Raw genomic sequence first — 19,571 nt, forward strand, 5'->3', positions numbered from 1 at the left:
ACCAGGAGCCCAAAGGCCCTGATTTCCCTGGTGAGATGGGGAAATTTTGGTGGCTCAGCCCAGACTTAGGGAGAGGACTTCTTGCTATTTAGGGAATCAATACCATTCCCATCTGTGTAACCCACCTTCAGGAGCCAGTAGCTTTGGTCAAGGGAAGAAGAAACTCCGTGAGCAGCAGCCTCAACAACTGGCTTTCCTCTTGGGTAAGGAGAAGGGAGTGAGGGAGCTTTGCATCTGGCCAAGACTGGTAGGTTGACTGCTTTTACAGGGGGTGGGCCAAGTCCAGGTCTAGGGTCTCTGCCCCAGGCATGGAGGTATCTGCCTGCGCTCAAAAACTTAAAAAGCGCTCCTTTCCAGGGGCCTGTGCAGGCTGAGGGACAGTGAAAACCACTATCCTAGAAGGTAAGTGTAGCTGTCGAGGCATCTGGGGTGCAGCTTAAGCTTCAGCCGCCCTGCTGTCTCCCAGCCTCTCCAGCTGCCAGAGGCTAGGCATTTCCTTCTGCAGGGCTAGCGTGGACTCTTCTGCCAACTCCGCACTACGCAGCTTCCCCAGCAGGGGCTGGGAAAAGGCATGCAGTGGCATGCAGGGCTGGAATCCTCCATTTCAGGTGTGAAGCCCGAGTCTCAGGTCAAGTAGCAGCCATATATTTAAAATCTGATTTAGGGGTACCAGAGAACCAAGTGAATCCTTGGATCTGGCAGTCTGTTTCCATTTCCCCCCAGAAATGTGTTGCTCCCTACATCGCTTCGCGACTTTGGAAGGCATTTACGTTTACATATGTGGCGATCACTTGAGTCACTAATACCCGCAACTGAACCCAGAGTTTAATTGGAAATGTTAATCAATGCAATGGATCCGTGTCTGATTTGCACATTTGGTCAATTATCGGCAGGTTGGGGCAATCTGTGCCTCACCCAGGGGATGTGATGAGGAGCAAAACGTGTAGCTACAGCTGGGTCTGCAGGTGGGAAGCAAAATGTGTGAGGTGGACCTGGAAGACTGGAAAGAGAGGAATTATTTACTGGTGGGGAATGGAAGTCATTCCAAAGGTTTGGTCACAGAGACGCCTGGGTGATGGATCACTGAGATGGAATAGCACAGGCTTGGATCATACACAGTGGAGGGAGAAGCTAAGGTTTTTCCCTGATGTGGGAGGGGGCTGGATTTGGGGAATGAACTTTTTTAGGGACTAGAGGACCAGGACCTGGTGTGGAATGAACTCTGGGAGTCAGAAGTCAGGCCTTCTGGTCTGAGTGTTTCTGCCTCTCTCTGGGCCTAAGTTTCCTTTCTTTCAAATGATGGAGTTGGACTAAGTACTTTCTAAAATGGTCGCGACATTTTAGGAAGTGAGTCCCATTTGTTCTTGGTTATGAAGACAAGTCGCTAAAGAACAGCCCCGCCCCCCCATTACCCCTTCTAAGTCACGCTTTTTGGTATTTCCTCAAATTTGGGGGGAAACAATACAAAACAAACCCGCAGCCACTACACACATTCATCTCTTTCGGTAGTGTGGCTTTACTTTTCTTCATGCAAAAGGGGAGCAGACAGCAAAAGAGAAGTCCGAGTTGAGAATCTGCTAGCAACTCTCTAACCAAGCCCCTGAAAAGCTCTATGGGGATCTTATATAGATCTCATTCAGTGGGATGGGAGGTGCGGATGTCGACTATTGGCCCTGACTCCCTAACTCAGTCTCAAAATAGAAGGACTGGGTGTGAAGGTGAAGGAAGGGACTTTTTCTTCTGTCTTTCTCGCCCTTTTCTCTTTAGGCCGGGTGAACTTTTTGGAATTCTGCACCCTGGAGACGCTACCCCTAAAAGCACACTTGCGCCCTCTAGTGATCTCAGTAGGGCCACCTTCGGCAGAGTTCCCTATGCTCTGGTGCCAGTGCTAAATCCTTGTGCAGCTGTTACTCCCTGTGGAGAAGGGCTCTAGTCCTTCCAAGTGGCCTGAAGAAGAAACTCAGACAGCTGTGGCTTCCTGCAGGCCCTTCTTGTATATGGAGGGGGCTAAGAGTTGAGAGAGGGAGAAATCCCCCTAGTGCCCATGTTCTTGCTTTGGGCCTGAAAAAGTTTCCAGGACTCCTTTCCCAGCTGTCTTCAGGGCTGGGCAAGGCACCTGTCATGAGAGTGCTCTGTGTTAGAGAGGGTGGGTTGTCCATAACTTCCCTCCCCCCATAAACAAGGTGCCAGCCCTAATGCCCAGACAGAGATGCTGGTAGGAAGCTGGAATGCAGCAAGGCTGGGGTGCTGGTAGGCATAGGATGCATGCACTAATCCCTACCCCAGCCTTCAGTGGGAGGCTGAGCCATGGGTACAGACACAAGGCAATAGAGACACACAACATGATACAGACACACAATGTGGCATAGACATATAATACTAATATGGATTAGACACATGGCACACAGCACAGAGATGATGCAATACACATGCAACAGAGTGCAGACCCACAGCCCATACACAATATGGTACCGATGGGATACACATACATAACACAATATAAACACAACTGCACACACCCCCGACATGATACAGACTCAACACAAACACAACATAGTATAGATATGACACAACACACACAATATGGTACAGGCACACAAATACAACATGGTACAGAGAGCAGCACAGATATACTTGACCCCACATGTGCTCACACACAGGACACATCCCCGTACTCCCAACTCAACACACCCCCAGGCAGGCGAGAGAACTGTAGCCACCAGGTGGAGTCCTGTGTCCTGCCAGTTGCATCTGCCCTGGCTCCAGCTGTACAACTGGTGAGTTTGAAGCAGGCTGCCATGGAGTTAATAAGTGGCTGAGGGAAGGTGGAGGTAGGAAAGCTCTTGATCTTGCACAGAAACCTGGAAGTGCTCTGTTAGTGCAGGTGCGTGCATCCCACCCTTTCATCCTCTAGCGCTGTTCCCCACCCCTATGGGTGTATGCTGCCTCCCCAGGACCAGCCCTTGGGTCTGGGAATGGGCAAGGGGCTTCTAGTGGCCATTCTTCTTGAGCCCTCTTGGAGCCCCACCCCTCTCTGGAACTTTGGCAGCCCTCACTCCCCTATCCCCAACCCACCCCCTTGCAGAATGAACTCATACAGCCAGGGAGGGGGTGGGCAGACCACTCAGCAGGGCAGTGGGTGGGATTTGGAAAGGCATCTTGGAGTGTGCATATGAGCAGCACACAGGGAATACCAGGGCCCCTGGGTGACAGATGTGCTCTGGAGCCTTGCTTGCCAAGAGCAAGTGGCAGACCTGGGGTATGGCTTGGTCTTTTTGAGAAGAGAGAATTGGGAATTATGGGGCTTCCTTTGGCCCATTGAAGCTTCAGTTTTGCTATGTTCACCTTTGGATATCCATCTATCCATCCATGTCTTTGGATTAGGATCCTGTGCCTTCTGGTATCTTCTAATAGAGTGTGTGCTAGCCTGGATCCGGCTTTATTGGGAGTTACATATAGGTTCTGCTTTTCTTTGAGGACAAACACCATGGAGGGAAGGGGGGACAGGGGAGGAAGGGTCACAGAGCTTGGGGTCCTATTAAGGGATGATGGGTCTTCTCCTTGAGAAGCTCAAGTGATCATAGGGAAAGGCAGAAAAGGGAGAGGTTAAAGGGACCCCGTCTCCTTTATGGTTGTACATGGAAACTTCTGTGGGGAAGATAGGGTAAATCATCACCAGTAAAACCCCCACAGTATATATTCACCCTAAGAAATCTGAGAAAGATGTATCTGGTGGAGATTGGGGGAAGGCAGAGGGGAGTTCCAGTTAGGATCAGGCTGAGGCCTTCAGCAGCTGTGAGATGGCAGCAGATTACAAGGTTTCAGAGTGCCCCCCCAAACAAGGAGGTTGTAGGGAAGGGAAATGGAGTTGGAGACTTGGAGGTGAGGGATGATGTAAACTGAACAGCAGTGCCAGGTCTTCAGGAAGATTTGCCATCATCCCTCAGTTTCCTACTGTACATCAGACTAGACCACCTCCCATAAATGTGCAAATGTTTCACATCTATCATATTTGATTTAGTCCTCCCAACACTTGTCCAAGGTGACTAGGGCAGGTCTTTTCCACTTGATAGCAAGCAGATGCAGAGTGGTGAAGTGACAGCAGTTCTCAACTTGAAACTCCCAGTTCAGTGCCATGTCTGGACTCCTACATAACAATGCTCTTTTACACTTCTCACCTCTCTGATTCTCTGCTGCCTTAAGGGATTTTCTGAAATTCACTGTAGTGTGTGTGATGTTTGGGGGGTTGGACAAGGGAGTAGTAGCAGGTGGGGAAGGAGGTTCCTGCTCCCCCACAATGCTTCTCTCGGCAGGTTTCCCCCAAGAAAGAGCAGCTGAGTCCTTGCATCTTGTGGCAGCTGGTGTACCCAGCACTGAGTCCATCGGAGCTGAAGGCAGCCCGGCCCCTTCTCATGGGCAGCACCCATCTGTGCTGAGGTCCTGCAGCAGTGGCAGTGTGAGGTGAGTAATGGATTCCAGGGCAGGGAGTTAGGGAGCTCCAAATCCAGGTAAATGCCGCCTTTCCACTAGAGCTCCTGATATTAATGACCTTGCCCGGGGCCTCACCAGTCAGGCCTCATAGCACAGCCCCTACTTTCTAGGGGATTGTGCCCAGTACAGCTGCCCTTGGTCTCTTAGTGCCTCCATCTCTAATGTGGAAATGACAGCCTTGACCTACATTCTGGGGTGAGTAGGAGAAACAACCTAACAGTCACTGCCAAGTCCTTTGAAAATGTCAAGCTCCATCTAAGAGCTTCAGTGTAACACAGACATGCTTCCCATCAGGCTGTCATTTCCTTTCCTGCTGCTTCCCTGAAGTCAAAATGGCATTTCAGCCACATGCCACAAATTCACCAATCGGTTCCTCTAATTTCTACTGCCCCATAACTTTAATTTTACCTTCCTATTGAAGATGTACCCCCACCCCATCCATCTCAGCTTCTGGGCCTGACAGGCTTAACCTAAACCTTCCAGGACCTTCCCTCTGCCTTCCCACCCAACCAGGGAGCACATCTTCCCCCACCTCTCCAATAGTACTTGAGTCTGTAGTGTGTAGTGTAGCCTTTGCTTCTCTACTGCCTTAAGTAATTCTTGCATAGTTGCTGGAGTATTCATCTTGGCAAGTAAACTAGACTAAGCTCTTCAGGGGTAGGGACCAGATTTCACAGGTTTCTAGTCTCTCTTACAAGTCCCTGACAGTTCACTTGGCAGCTTTTTGATTTGGAACTCTCTCTCTCCCTCTCCACTTCTTTCAGGTTTCTTGGCCTGCCTCTCTGATCACCTACTTATCTCTTTTCCTCTCAGGCAGCCATTATAGTTTCCTCTGTTGGCTTCTCTATCTGGCCTTCTGTTGCTATATGCTGCAGTCCAGTTATCTGTTTGTATCTTACTGTCCCTCTGTCTGGTCCTCTGTCTGTCTCTTTGTCCATTACTTAGGCGTCTCTCACATTGCCTAAGTCAAAAACAACCAAAGTAAAAAATATCCAAGAAAAACAAACTAAACGAAACACAACCAGGGAATATGCAATGCAATTCCCTTTCGCACTGAGCCTTTCCTGGGCCTGTGCGACAGAGGAAAACTGCAGCTCAGCGGCAGGTGTTTCTGTGATGCCTTTTCATGAAGGGGAAGCTCCAGAGTTTCGGCCATGAAATTGAAGGTATGAAATTACAGCCTTGTTGTTGCTGATGCGTTCAACTTTCTACAGATGCTCTGGTAGGGGATCCTCTATAGACTTTCAGCGACAGAAGGTAACTAGAACTGGCTAAAATAAGAAGCAAGCCCCTGGGTCTCTCCTGGGTGTTCTATGACAACTACACTAATAACTTATATTTATTGAGTGTCTATTGTTGCCAGTACTGTGCTAGGCATTTTATTTGCATGAGACCATTTGATCCTACAATAACTCTGTAAGGTAAGTATTTTTTTCTAATATTTACTGTTTCTGTTTCTGTTCATAAAAAGGATACTAGCCCAAGGTAGGTATTATCATCACTGTTTTACCCATGATGAGATAAAGGTTGAGAGGGGCTAAGTAACTTGCCTGTAACTGGACACATGTTGTAACTTTGGGAGGAAAGACACTTCCTGGAGAGTTTCTCAGCATACCAAATTATTTTGGTACCCTTCAGCACACACACACACACACACATGCACACTCTCACATACTCTGGTACACTCACACAGTCATGTTTACCTCCTTGACTCACACTGGACACATTCATAGTGATGATCACTCTTACCCCCTAGCCCTCACACACAGTCAATGAGCACACTACATACAGGCACATTCATACTGACACACACTGACACATACTCACATTTATATACTCACATTTTCATACTGACACACACTCACACTTACCATATACCCCACCCTCACATTCTCTTCCACTCATACCTTTATGTTCTTTCTTACATTCTCATACTGTCCCAGTCACACTTTCACACTCAAATCCACACAGATGATACAACCACCCTTAGCCCTCAAATTCCTACACAATCACACACACTCTACACACAGACACACATTGACTTTCCCATGCCCATTTCTCATACGGTCATAAACACTCTCAATTTCATACACTCCAATACATTTGTACTGATATCACTATTTCTTTCTCACAGTCGCACATTTACACAACTCATAACTCATCACAGAGACATACACATGTGCATACATGCTCATATGTTCACATTTATACATGCTCACACCAATCTCACCCATTTAAACTCTTATATTTTCTTGTACTCTTACATTCAGAATTACGTGTTCTTGCACTTGTTATACTCAGCATTGACACAATCTCCTTACTCCTCTCATATTCACATATAATCACACTTACACATGGAAACACTCATTTTGACACACATTCACACCCATACACTCATCTTCACACTGAAAGATGATTGTACTCTGTGCCAAACTAACAGGCACACATTCTCAAATACAATCATGCACACGCTCATTTTCATAAACTCAGCCATTTTCACTGACACACATCACTCTGCCCTCACACTCATAACACAATCACACGCAGAGGTGCAGTCACATTAACACACACTGACACATACATGTGCTCACTCACATTCAGTACTCACACAAATTCGCATTAACACACAGTCACACTTACTGCATACTCATGCTTACATTCTCACATACTCTCACATTGACTACCATACACTCCCACACATCCCCGTGGACACACAGTCACACTTCCTCACACTCGCGTACATTCATATTTACACCCTCTCATGCTCCAGCTCCCACTTGTACATCACACATATTTACACTGGCACAATCACAATTCCCACACACTCATATTCTTATACATTCCTGCTCTTAAACTCTCATACTGACTTATACTCACTCCCATTGTACACATTCACACCAGTACACATGTAGTGACACGCACAGTCACTGACCTGCATTTACATTTGCACACACCACACTGACCCACACTATTCACACTGCCACAGTCAATTCACATAGATGCATACATGCACTCACACAAAGGCAATTACTGATCACACCTATGACCACATAGACTCACGCTCAGACTCATACTCACCCTGCCATGTCTTCTCTTACACTGATACACTTGCTCATGCTGAACCATGTGCCCATGTAGTCACCTATGCGTGGATACACTAACTGTCACTCAGCACACTCTCCTGAACTGATATGGACTCTCACCTGGATACATTAACACTGACACATATATTGATGCAGACCTACACTCCCTCACCGAGATGATGCTATTGACCCACACCTACTCATATCGATTCACACGTGTTTATAGTGACCCACACTGTCATGCATACACCCATATGTACTTACCCAAACTCTGATAATGCCACATTTACACACTTTCTCACTGACACACACACTGTAACATAACCAGTGCAGGTAGTAGTTCGTAATCACAGTTGTCACTTTTTTTTTTTTTGATGAGTGAGATTGGCCCTGAGCTAACATCTATTGACAATCTTCCTCTTTTTGCCCAAGGAAGATTGTCCCTGAGCTAACATCCTTGCCAGTCTTCCTCTATTTTGTATGTGGGACACTGCCATGGCATGGCTTGATAAGTGGTGTGTAGGTCCGTGCCTCAATCTGAACCCATGAAACCTGGGTCGCTGGAGTGGAGCAGGCAAACTTAACCACTATGCCACCAGGCTGGCCCCAACAAAGTTGTCACTTTTTTGTCCTACTTGCCACTGGTGCTCTCCACACCCCTGCTAAAAGGTTCCCCAGCAAGCTGTGGCCAAAGGAAGAGTGTTGGTCTCAGCCAGGGTGCCAGTGGGACTAGATCTTTCCAGAGCAGAAAGGAGTGGAATTTATGTCTAGGATTAAAAAGAAAATCTCAAACTCACAGATCAAGTTTTATATCCTTCACCACAGTTTCCTCCTAAAGAAATAATCTGTAATAAAAATTTAGCCAGTCCTGTCAGAAGGAGGTTGGGGTTTAGATGGTGTATTTATTTTCTGGAAGTTTATAGCTTAATTTGCCACCTGCTTTCGCTCCAAAGGGGAGGGGAAGGTGAAGAATGTGTTTGTTTATGCACTCTTAATGGTCTCCTATGCTAAAGTGTGTGCCCCCAATTTTATGTTTATGATCTGGAATTGAGTGATGATTAGACACATGGAAAGGGCAGGCCTGCTTCCAGCGGGCATCTCTAATCTAGCCAAGTCTACTTACTACTCTGTCAACCCTAGAACATAGTATTCAAGAAAGAGGGAAAAAAGGTGAATGAGTCATCTGGATGATCAAATAAATTTCTATTGTGAGTGTGCATGCACATATTTAGACCCCACTGGAATCTCAACAGCTGTTGCTAGCAAGTTAACAGAGGAAATTTCTCAGTAGGCGTGGGTGAAGACAAGCTGAAGAAACTTCCTTGCACTCCAGACAGACTGCAGATTTCCCTACAAGAAGGTAAAAAGAAGCACAGACCCAAGAGTGAACCAGTAGATCAGGAGCCTGGTGGCAGAGCTGGGCGCCACCCTAGTTTCTCATCAGAGATTTAGAAACATGAGAGCACCTTAGGAGTCCATGGCTTCCCCTGCTGGAATCTCCCTGGAGTAAAAATGGGTTCAAAATAATGTCCAAGCTGCCATTTGCTATGGGTTCTTGCACACTATGGGGAAGAGCCTATACATTGGAATACCGCCTAACCACCTCACACCTGCCATTAGATTGAGAACTTCTTCGAGAGCTGAGACCACATCATCTTACTTATTTGATTTTGGATTCTCAATGCTCAGCACAGTGCCAGGCCCAGAGCAGCTACTTGTGAAACTCAATTAGGAAACTAAAAGGGGTAGGTAGGTAGCAACATGTTGTCAGGACAGATCCAGTGTCTCTCTTCCTCAATCCCAGAATTCCAATGCCATTACCAGCTCAGACTGAGGATCTTCTATGGGCCCCACATAGTGCTAGGCCCAGAGCGAGCTTCAAATGGTTGAAGAGACATACTCTGTCCTTGAGGTAATTTTATTTGAATGGGAAAGATGAAGTCACCATGAAACAGCAGTACAAGGCACCAGTCTTGAAGCTTGGGATTGGAAGAATCTTTATCATGTAATCCAGTGGTCTTCAGGCTCCAAAAGCCTTGAGGGCCCATGAGTGGTGGGAACAGCAGTCAGGATTGAGGTAAGCCACTACCCAAAGCAAACCTCCTCATAGACGTCTTGCTTATTAACACAGAGCTGTACTATCTTTCCAGACGATTGTTTCACAGAGCCCTTTATCACTGGGCATACTAAGGCAAAGGAAGAAAAGTGAGCTATAGACCTTTATGGAAATGTTGTACTTAATTAAGATTTAGTCACTACCTCCTCCAAGAGATGGCTTTAGGGAAATAGCCTGGCAAATTTACATTTGATAGTTTCTGCCGATATGCTGAGACTCATAAAAAGCAAATTATAAAATTTACAGTACTGGCTGAATTTTAGGAAGGGGAAAAATGCACCTGCCTGAATTCACTTGAATGCAGTCAGAAGCGCTGAGGACACCAACCTCCTTTCATTTATATGATATTTTATCCTTTTCAAAATATTTAATAACCCATTCATCCATTTTGATAGAGGCATTAGGAACACAACTCTGGAGTCAGCTAGACCAGCATTTAAATCCTAATTTTGCCACTTCCTAGCTATGTAACCTTGTTTGAGTCAATTACTTATTCCCCTTAAGTCTAAGTTCCCTCATCTGTAAAATGAGAGTGACACTAATTTCATCTACCTCATCGAGTTGTTATGAGGATGAGATGAGGTAATAGTGAAAGCATTTAGCGCAATGTCTGGCCTGTAGTAAGTGCTCACCAAATGATAGATCTTATTATCATCCTTACGCTAGCCCTGCGAGGTAAGCACTTTCAAAGGGACAGAACCCTGAGACAACAGAGAAACAGTATGGTTCTTTGCAGCCAAAGATCTGATTTTCACAGGACTTGTTGCCTGCTTTCCTTTAAGTCTTTATTTCAACTTAATCACAAGCTAGGGGTCAGTGCTCATTCCCACTTAGGAAGACGAGTGAAAAATAGAATTAACCCATGGAAAGTTTCCTCAATTCCTGTGTCATTTTAGGACATGTTTATCTGACCACTGCAGCACTATTTCTCATTCATTTCAATGTCCCCTCTAGTCCTAAAATTTTCCCCTTGAAACTGTGAAGCCTTCAGTGATGTCACCTGCTTTTGGTGGCACAGGAAGTTGGGATAAGGGGAATGGAAGAGACTCCTGATGCTGGTGGAGCCAGAGGTCTGGTCTCTAACCACAGGCACTCCTCTGCCCTTTACTCTAATGCTGAAATGTCTGCTTTGTGAGTAGAGTGTCTGCTCATTTCCAGGCTTTGGTCCCAAATACCATAGTGGAGGCATAGTTCCCTTACTCCAAAGCCCTAAGAACATTTGTGTCCACGCGAAAGTCATGAGTAATTGAGAACTCACCATATTACATGAAACTGTTGTGTGATTAAGGAAGCACAGATAAAAGTATGGGCTTTGGAGTCACACAGACATGGGATTATATAGTCTTACTCTTTCACTTGCTAGCTCTATGACCTTGGCAAGTGACCTGATGTCTCTGAATGTCAGTTTCATCTGTATTGGTAGACATCTTCTATTGGTAGAATATCTTAAATTACTTCAAAGCATTTCCCACATGTGGATCATTTGATCCTCACAACCTCTTGGTGAGGTAATTACCTTTGTACACGAGGCAATAAATTCAGAGGGACTAAGGGATGTACTCAAGGTCACGAAGCTCATTAGGAGCAGTGCTAGGCTGAGAAGGTACCAGTCCACACTGAATATTTACATCTTTGCTGGGCAAAGCCTTTTGGGGCTAGTTAGCAAATAAGAGCTGTTTGAACTGAACATAATCTTTCTTGTGAAAAAATGTGTAAACGCTAGCTACAGTTTATCTGCTAGCCGAGCCACATTGTGTTCTTTTTGTATCCTGTGTGATGTCCAGCACATTACAAGAGTGCAACAAATGTGACATCATAAAAGTACCTTTTGCAGCAAGACTGGGTGATATATGGCCACAGTGGTACCTTTCACTACCAAAAGGAAAATCTTTCTAGAGGCATGTGGTGTGGTTCTGTTTATGCTGCTCAAGTAACACCAAATGTCCAGAGTCTGGGAATTCTTAAAACATGCTGAAACACATCAGTAGATGTCTGGTGCCACTTGGCTCTTTCTCTTCTGACATGAAAATTACAAGACATCAACTTTAGTAAACTCTAGGGAAAGGATGGACAAAAAGATGAATACTTTTGTTTTTTGAGGAAGATTAGCCCTGAGCTAACATCCACCACCAATCCTCCTCTTTTTGCTGAGGAAGATTGGCCCTGAGCTAACATCTGTGCCCATCTTCCTCTATTTTGTATGTGGGACGCCTGCCACGGCATGGCTTGATGAGTGGTGTGTAGGTCTGTGCCCAGGATCCAGACCAGCAAACCCCAGGCCACTGAAGTAGAGCATGAGAGCTTAACTGCTGCACCATCAGCATGGCCCCAAGACAAGAGTACTTTTGACCTCTCTGTAACATTTGCCTCATAGCCAGAGTCATCTTTTTTTTTCCAACTGTTGCCAATCTTATTTTTTTTTCTTCTTTTTCTCCCCAAAGCCCCTCAGTACATAGTTGTATATTCTAGTTGTGGGTCCTTCTAGTTGTGGCATGTGGGATGCTGCCTCAGCATGGCTTGATGAGCGGTGCTATGTCCGCTCCCAGGTTCTGAACCGGCAAAACCCTGAGCCTCCGAAGCAGAGCGCGTGAACTTAACCACGCAGCCACGGGGCCTGACCCCAGCCTCATCTTGAAGTACTCTTCTCTTGGTTTCCATGACATCATATAGCTAGTTCCTCCACTTCTTTAACTGGATTTCTCGGGGGTCTCTGGTTCCTCTTCCAGCCTCTAAATATTGGTGTTCCCCAGAGGTCTTGTCTTCTCTCTTATACTATACTCTTCCTGGCAGTTGTACCTACTCCCATGCTGATGGTCTCCAAATTGCTACCTTCAGCCCACTCGTGTCCCTCTCTATCCAGCCATTTCATAATGCCAAATAAACATGTTATAACTGCTGCCACAATTGCATTTGTCTTAGTCTTGCTGTGTCTATTGAGAGGAGTAAATGTAGCTAGAGATAAATTTTTTCCACCACATGTGAATTGAAGTTTCCTTTAGCTTTTTATTACTATGTGGTTTATACCTCTCAAAGACAAGATGCTTTGATTTGTTTTGCTTTCCACTAGATGTTCCTAGTTTAACTTTTACTGTGATATCTAATGTGTCACTGTGTTTGTTCTCTCTTCTTTGTACATTGACTTATGTGGAAATTACATGTTCAAGGCCCATTTGTAGATATTTAGTCTTTGTAGAATTTTTATGCTTGTTGGTAGAATCTATATATATATTTAGGTGAATTTTCCATAAAACTCATAAGCGCCATCCTATTCGCCAAAACAAGAATAATGTGTTCTTCTTATTCTCTTGGGAATATGATTATTACTGATGGTCCAGTGACTACTAATACAAGGGGCCTCCAATATAATCATATTTGCTATCAGCACACCAGCTTCATTAGTTGTCTTTTTATCACCATTCTAAGCTACTTGTTTATTCTCCTTTCAAAAAAAAACCCCAGAAACTGAGGCACAATTCTGTTTGGAACCCTAAACAAAAACTAAAAGCTACACTGGGGATCTAATGTACAGCATGATGACTATAGTTAATAATACTGTACTATATACTTGAAATTTGCTGAGAGAGTAGATCTTGAGTGTTCTCACCATACCAAAAACAAGGGGAACTGTGTGAGGTGATGGATGTGTAAATTAACTTGTTTGTGGTAATCATTTCACAGTGTATACATTTATCAAACCATTACATTGTACACCTTAAATATATACAGCTTTTCCTTGTCAATTGGGACTCGATAAAGCTGGGGAAACTCCTAAAGAACGAAAAAAAACCATTAGGCCTCCCACACTCCTCTGAGCCTCTTGGGATTGATATGTATTTCTGCCTGGATTTCCATTTTGAGTCCTGAGACCAGTTAATTCCACCTGTCCTAGCATCCTGCCATCTTTGGCAATGCCCCAAATGGAGGCCTCTCTTGAAATCTCTCTTCTCCTGTCTTTCTATTCCCATACTGCCCGTGCTTCCTCTCCCCTGGCTCATTTTCTCCGTGTTGTCTCTTTTCAAAATTATTTCCATGTTGCTACCTGGAACAACCCACTCCGTGGGAAAATAGTTCCCCAAGTCTTCAATCTTAGACATCTGCTACATTGTCACTGGAGTAACAGGTCTGAAACTCAAAGCTAATCATGCCATCCCACTACTCAAAACCTCTTCATCTAGAGAGGAAAAGTCCAAACCCCAGAGATAGGCATACAAGACCCTTCTTAATTTGGTCTCTACTCATCTTATTTTTTCCCATCCCTCTTCTTTGCTATAGTCACACCAAGTTGTCTGTAGTTCCTCTAATAAACCACATTGTCTCTGGGCCTTAGCACGTTTTAGTCCTTGCCCCTGAAACATGCCATCCCTATGATTTGGTTACTCGTTCTTCCTAATTCAGCTTAAGTGTACTTCCTCTGTGAAGCCTCCTCCTTAAGAATATTGGGAGTCTCTCTCTCTCCCTTCACTTGCAGCCTGTTGTCATGTTTGCACTGAGCTGTTATGGTTGACACCTATTATACTTTAACTCTCTTCAAGGGCAGAGACTATACCTTGTTCATCTCTCACCCTAGACACTGGGGAGCTCCTCCTCATCCTTCAATACCCTGCTCAAGTGCTATATGCTCTGACTCCTCTGGGAAACATTAGCTACCCTTCCTCCACTGTCCTTCCAAAGCATCCTCTGCCTTCCTGGGTACATACTAGACACTGTGTAAATACTGAATGAATGAGTGAATACATTTATAAAGGTTTAATGATGTCTGCAAGATCACAGAATAATCCAGAACTGGAGCTAGAATTAGCCTTTCTTCTTTTGTTGGAGACAATTCTTTGGGGTTTATAAAAGACCTAACTAAAAATCAACCCCCGTAATTAAAACCCCATAACAAGATGCAACTTAGTTGTTAAATGTAACATGAAAGGAAGCTGTGTCTTTTTCCAAGTGTTATGTTCTTAATACATTTCCCGAAAAGAGGTCTGTTCTGCTCACAAATGGCTACAGTTCTAGCAAAATGCTTTGTGTCACCCATACCGATCCCTTCTTCTGTAGTCATCAGGAGCCAGAGTCCTGGCTTATGTGTGTGTGTGTGAGGAAGATTGGCCCTGAGCTAACATCTATTGCCAATCTTCCTCTATTTTGTGTGGGATGCTGCCACAGTGTGGCTTGACGAGCAGTGCTAGGTCTGCACCCATCATCCAAACCTGTGAACCCTGGGCTGCCGAAGTGGAGCGTGTGAACTTAACCACTATGCCACCAGGACGGCCCACAGAGTCCTGGCTTTTTAAAGTCTTGTACATGTTACTTTCTTCCAGATGTTTAAGATCTGTTCTCTTCCTTACATCGCACCACCATCACTTAGTTCAGCAGAAACAGGCCCAAAGCTAAGAAACCTAATCTAGCATGCTTGGAGTATTTGTTGGTTGGAATATATTGTTGAATAATGTCTTCCATCAACCTAGTGCTTTCCACTTTTAAAATCCTGATGACTCCTATTTATCCTTCAATACTCTGCTCATGTGCTCTGGGAAGACTAGTTACCCTCCCTGCCCTGTCCCTCCAAAGTATCCTTTGCCTACCTGTGTTGCATCACCTTGTATTCCCTATTGTATGCATGCATGTCTGCCATCCTCACTAAACTATGAGCTTTTTTAAGATAGGGACTGGTCTTTATTCATCTCTCTTTGTATATCCCCTGTACCTGACAATATCTGGTACATATGACTGTTGGTGGCATTGGGATGAAAGGTAAGGCAATGATATTCTTTGGAACAATATCAAACACTTTGCTTATATGTGGAGGTATGATTATTGGAACTGATTTCTCATATGACAGCAGTCAAAGAGACTTGCCCTCTTCTGAACTGCTGCAGTTCCCTTTTTTTCCAGCACTCTTCATTTTGCAATACACACACCCTTACTTGTTTTGGGGTTATATTTTATCTGTATATTTAATATACATTTTACATATAATATGCAGCCAGAGATGAAACCCTCTACTCAAGCCTATAATCTCATTCAGGGCTGGGCGTTTATTTTTCTCTTTACTCCCAGCACCTTGCATGGTGCCTGTCACATGAGCTTCAATAAATGTTTGTTGTTTGAGTAAATGAGTGCATGCACAGATGGGTTGCTTAAGAGGCATACTCTTAAAGTTACTATTTGACTCCTCAAAGGCTAGTAGGTCTCTGTTTTGGTCTCAGGATTCTTCTTTTTTTTTTTTTTTTTTTTTTGAGATTGGCCCTGAGCTAACATCTGTTGCTAATCTTCCTCCTTTTTTCTTCTCCCCAAAGCCCCTCAGTACATAGTTGTATATTCTAGTTATAAGTCCTTCTAGTTCTGCCATGTGGGACACCACTTCACCATGGCTTGATGAGCTGTGCTAGGTCTGTGCCCAGTATCCAAACTGGTGAAATCTCGGGCCACTGAATTGGAGCACATGAACTTAGCCACTTGGCCACAGGGGCAGCCCCAGGATTCTTTGAAAGTCAACCAGAAATCTACAAGAGGAAAGCATGTAATTGGTTTATTTTCCTGTAAAAAGCAACATTGGGCTGACATAAGATCTTTTCCTCTCTTTATACAGCTGTGTAACCTATAGACCCTCATTACTGAGCTGGGCAGAAGAATATAGGGCATACCCAGGCAGGTGCTAAAGGCCACAAAACCAGCTCATGGTGGGCTGAACTGATTATAAGTGCAGGAATGTATTAGGCTCAATCTTAAAGGAGAAAGAACACTCTGAGATGAACATCATTTGATACAGAGTTATAATGCAGAGTTATATATATGTATTATAACTAGCCAGCTTTCCTCTGCTTTAACTCCCCCAAATTTTTGTCAAGATGTGTTCTAGGCCACAGTCCAGGCTCCTCTGGAATAATTTGGGAACTACTGACTGATTCCCCCTCGGGCCTCCTGACTCCAGCTCCTTGTACCAAACCCTGCTTCTGCTTTATCTGCAATTTTCCTAGCAGGATGCCATATCTTCCTTTGAGGTGAGGGCTGGGTCCTGTGTTCTCAGCCTGGGGGCTTTCCAGGGCCACAGGAAAACTTGTGCACATGGCAGTCTTTTCTTTGTGTGAGAGCACTGGGAAAGTAAAGCTGATCACGTGCTGCAGAAGGGATCTGCTCTAGCATAAGCCAATGATGAGCTGTATTTTATATATGTGGACAGTAGCAGCTGCAACCAGGTGTTAGAGTAATGGGCGCAAGGGGAACAAACTACTTGGTGCGTCCAACAACTTGCAAGTAAACTTTTGTAAGCCGGCATGGGAAAGCCAATATGCTCAACTGTGAGGTCATCCTTCAGATCAGACTTTTGGTTTCTAGAATTTCTTTGAGTGCATTATGATCCTTTCTTAGACCCATGGCCAGTTTTTTTTAAGACAAGAAATTCGTCTTTAGTAGGGGTAAGAGATGGGCAATTCTTACAACTAAGGCTGTGGGCAGCTGAATGTTCATCCCCTATCATTTTTGAAGTGGGTAGACGGAAAGTAGGTCTTGTCATGTCCCATTCTTACATCAGTATTTGAGGAAGCCTTTTTTTTTTTTCAATATATGGTAATTCCTCTTCCTTAATGATAGCCCCCAAATAAGATACTGAGACACACGCTCAACTTTTTAAAAATGTGGGCATATAAATTAAACTTAGGTTATGGGGCAAAAGCTTGAAGAAGTTGCTGCATTTTATGCCAGCTCAAATTCTTTGACATCAAGTTCTGGCATAATGTCATTTTTGGGGTGAAGTATGAGCTTTGCTAAATTAATCTAGATGCCTGGTTTATAAATAATACCAAGATCTCAACTGAACCCGTGTAGCTCTTCTCTTCAGACATGCAGTGGGCACCTTCCCTCTAGAAAACTGATTTGGGTACAGAGAAATTGAGAATAGAGCAAGGACCTAGGATGATGAGCCATGGCATGCAGATTGGAAAACAATATTTAAGCATCTGTATGGGGTACAGAAAGCCATAGGAAATTCGGAAATTGAGTTTTTAGGCTTGAATTTGAGGAAATTTGTGGCTGTTTCACTGGAGTGGATCAGGGAAGGGTATAATTATCACCCATACATAGTAACACAGAGCAGCTAGAACGCCAGAGACTCAAGACATCGGTTTACCATATCCTGCTCATTGGGCTGTTAGTCTGCATCTAACTTTTTCCATCTGAATGTTTCCAAGGATACTACATTCTTTTTCAAGAACTAGGAAATGTTTTATTACTAGGTTTTGCTACTCTTTTCTTTTTCCCACGCATTTCTTTGAGGCATCTTCTAAGGGAGTCATTTCTGGTTTTTTATGTTTAAAAAAAATTTCTATCTCTGTTCTTTATGCATTTTATTTTCTCTTCTTAGAAGCATCAATTTTGAAATGAAAAGCTGAAACCTGTAATAATGCATCAGTGTGCAAATATAAATACACGTCAAATGATCATTAGCATTTTCTTGGCATTAGCTCATGTAGCATACACAATGAATAATAAAGTATGGTGCTGCATATATTTAAAAGCTTAAGAAGTCATTGGAAAAAGAACTATTTGTCCCACGTAATATATGCAGTATATTAGGTTTGGATGCTGGGGTATACCTATCGATTTCCTTATTTGCAACCTATCATTGCAATTTGCAACTATAATATGTTGGCTTATTGGGTTCAATTAATGTCAAGTTCCTGCTGGAAACAATGGAAGTCACTCATAAAGATGTTAGCAGAGAACAGGACTACAGCAGAACCGACCTCATTTGCTCGTTTGTATGAGAGAGAACATGAATGTATTGTGTGTGAGTGTGCTTGTGTGTATGTCAGTAGTGAGCTATCTTTTACAGGATCTAAGGTTGAAACTAGGCGGCTGTAAAAAGAGCTAGTACCTCCCTTGCTTGTCTGGCTGCTTTTGCAAATCTGCCTAACAAGTAGCTCAGCTCCTCCTGATCAAATGATCTTAGAAATGGCTTCCCTCCATTACACACTGTAATGGTATCTCCCAGGCGAGGCTCTCTGAAACAGCACACCCCTGTCTCTGATAGCAGAGTTCCCTTGGTGAGTGCCCCAGAACAGACAAGCTCCCAAACAAGGCAGTCTAAGAATTGGTACTACCTGCCAGTGAAACCTGTTGGGGTTCTGTCAGTAAATCACCTAGCCTTGGGTCTTTGGATGAGAAAAGCAGGTGAAATCAGTAAGTACCAGCCTGAGTGGGTTGAAATGAAAAAGCTATAACTGTCATATGAATATTTTTTGAGGCTAAAAGTGTGTGTGTGTGTATATATACATATATGAAGAGTGTGTGTGTGTGTGTTTGTAGGTTTACTTGGATACACATTGTATTGGTGTAGTGAAAAGGGAATTGAGAACAGTTTGAGATACTAGGTTCAGTTCTTTCACTTATTTTGTGACCCTGGGTAAGTCACTTAACCTCTATGCTCTGTAAATTCCTCATATGGCAAATGGGGATCGTACTCCCTTCTTTACATGTTGGTGTATGACTCAAGTAAGAGCAAGACATGGATGTTCTTTGGATATTACAAAGTTGTATGGTAAAAAATGAGGTGTTGATGATCAGATGGTAGCTGGCTTCTACATGATGTCCAATTTCTTAGCAATGGGATTAGTGCCAATATTTCCGAACATGCCTTCTTGGCACAGATCTGCTTCAGGTAGGCATATAGGCTTGTACAACATTATGAAAAACTTACTCAGAGCCACAGCAAATGCATAGAACATATAGAGGTCTGTTTCATTACCTCACATGTGTGTATTTAATGCCTACTGGGAACAAGGCACTGTACTAGACAGTATGAAAGCATACAGTTGTAACTGAGGGGGCCTTACCCTCAAGGAGCTTATGATCTAGTGAGGAGAATGCCATGTGTAATGACTTTGTGCAATTTG

At 44.1% G+C, this 19,571-nt stretch overlaps 1 protein-coding gene across 8 annotated transcripts in view; it reads left to right on the forward strand.

Moving 5' to 3' along the window:
• Nucleotides 1–19,571, forward strand: part of PAK3 (p21 (RAC1) activated kinase 3) — a 250,474-nt gene that overhangs the window by 138,812 nt on the left and 92,091 nt on the right. For 3 of the 8 annotated variants that reach the window (XM_070502415.1, XM_044763446.2, XM_014853741.3), the window contains exon 3: nt 4,314–4,461. The exons of the other annotated variants lie outside the window; for them this stretch is intronic. The gene's annotated coding sequence lies outside the window, so the exon portion shown is untranslated. The remainder of the gene's footprint in view (nt 1–4,313; nt 4,462–19,571) is intronic. 8 annotated transcript variants of the gene reach the window in all.

This window comes from Equus asinus, chromosome X (genome assembly GCF_041296235.1).
Source record: "Equus asinus isolate D_3611 breed Donkey chromosome X, EquAss-T2T_v2, whole genome shotgun sequence".
NCBI lineage: Eukaryota > Metazoa > Chordata > Mammalia > Perissodactyla > Equidae > Equus > Equus asinus.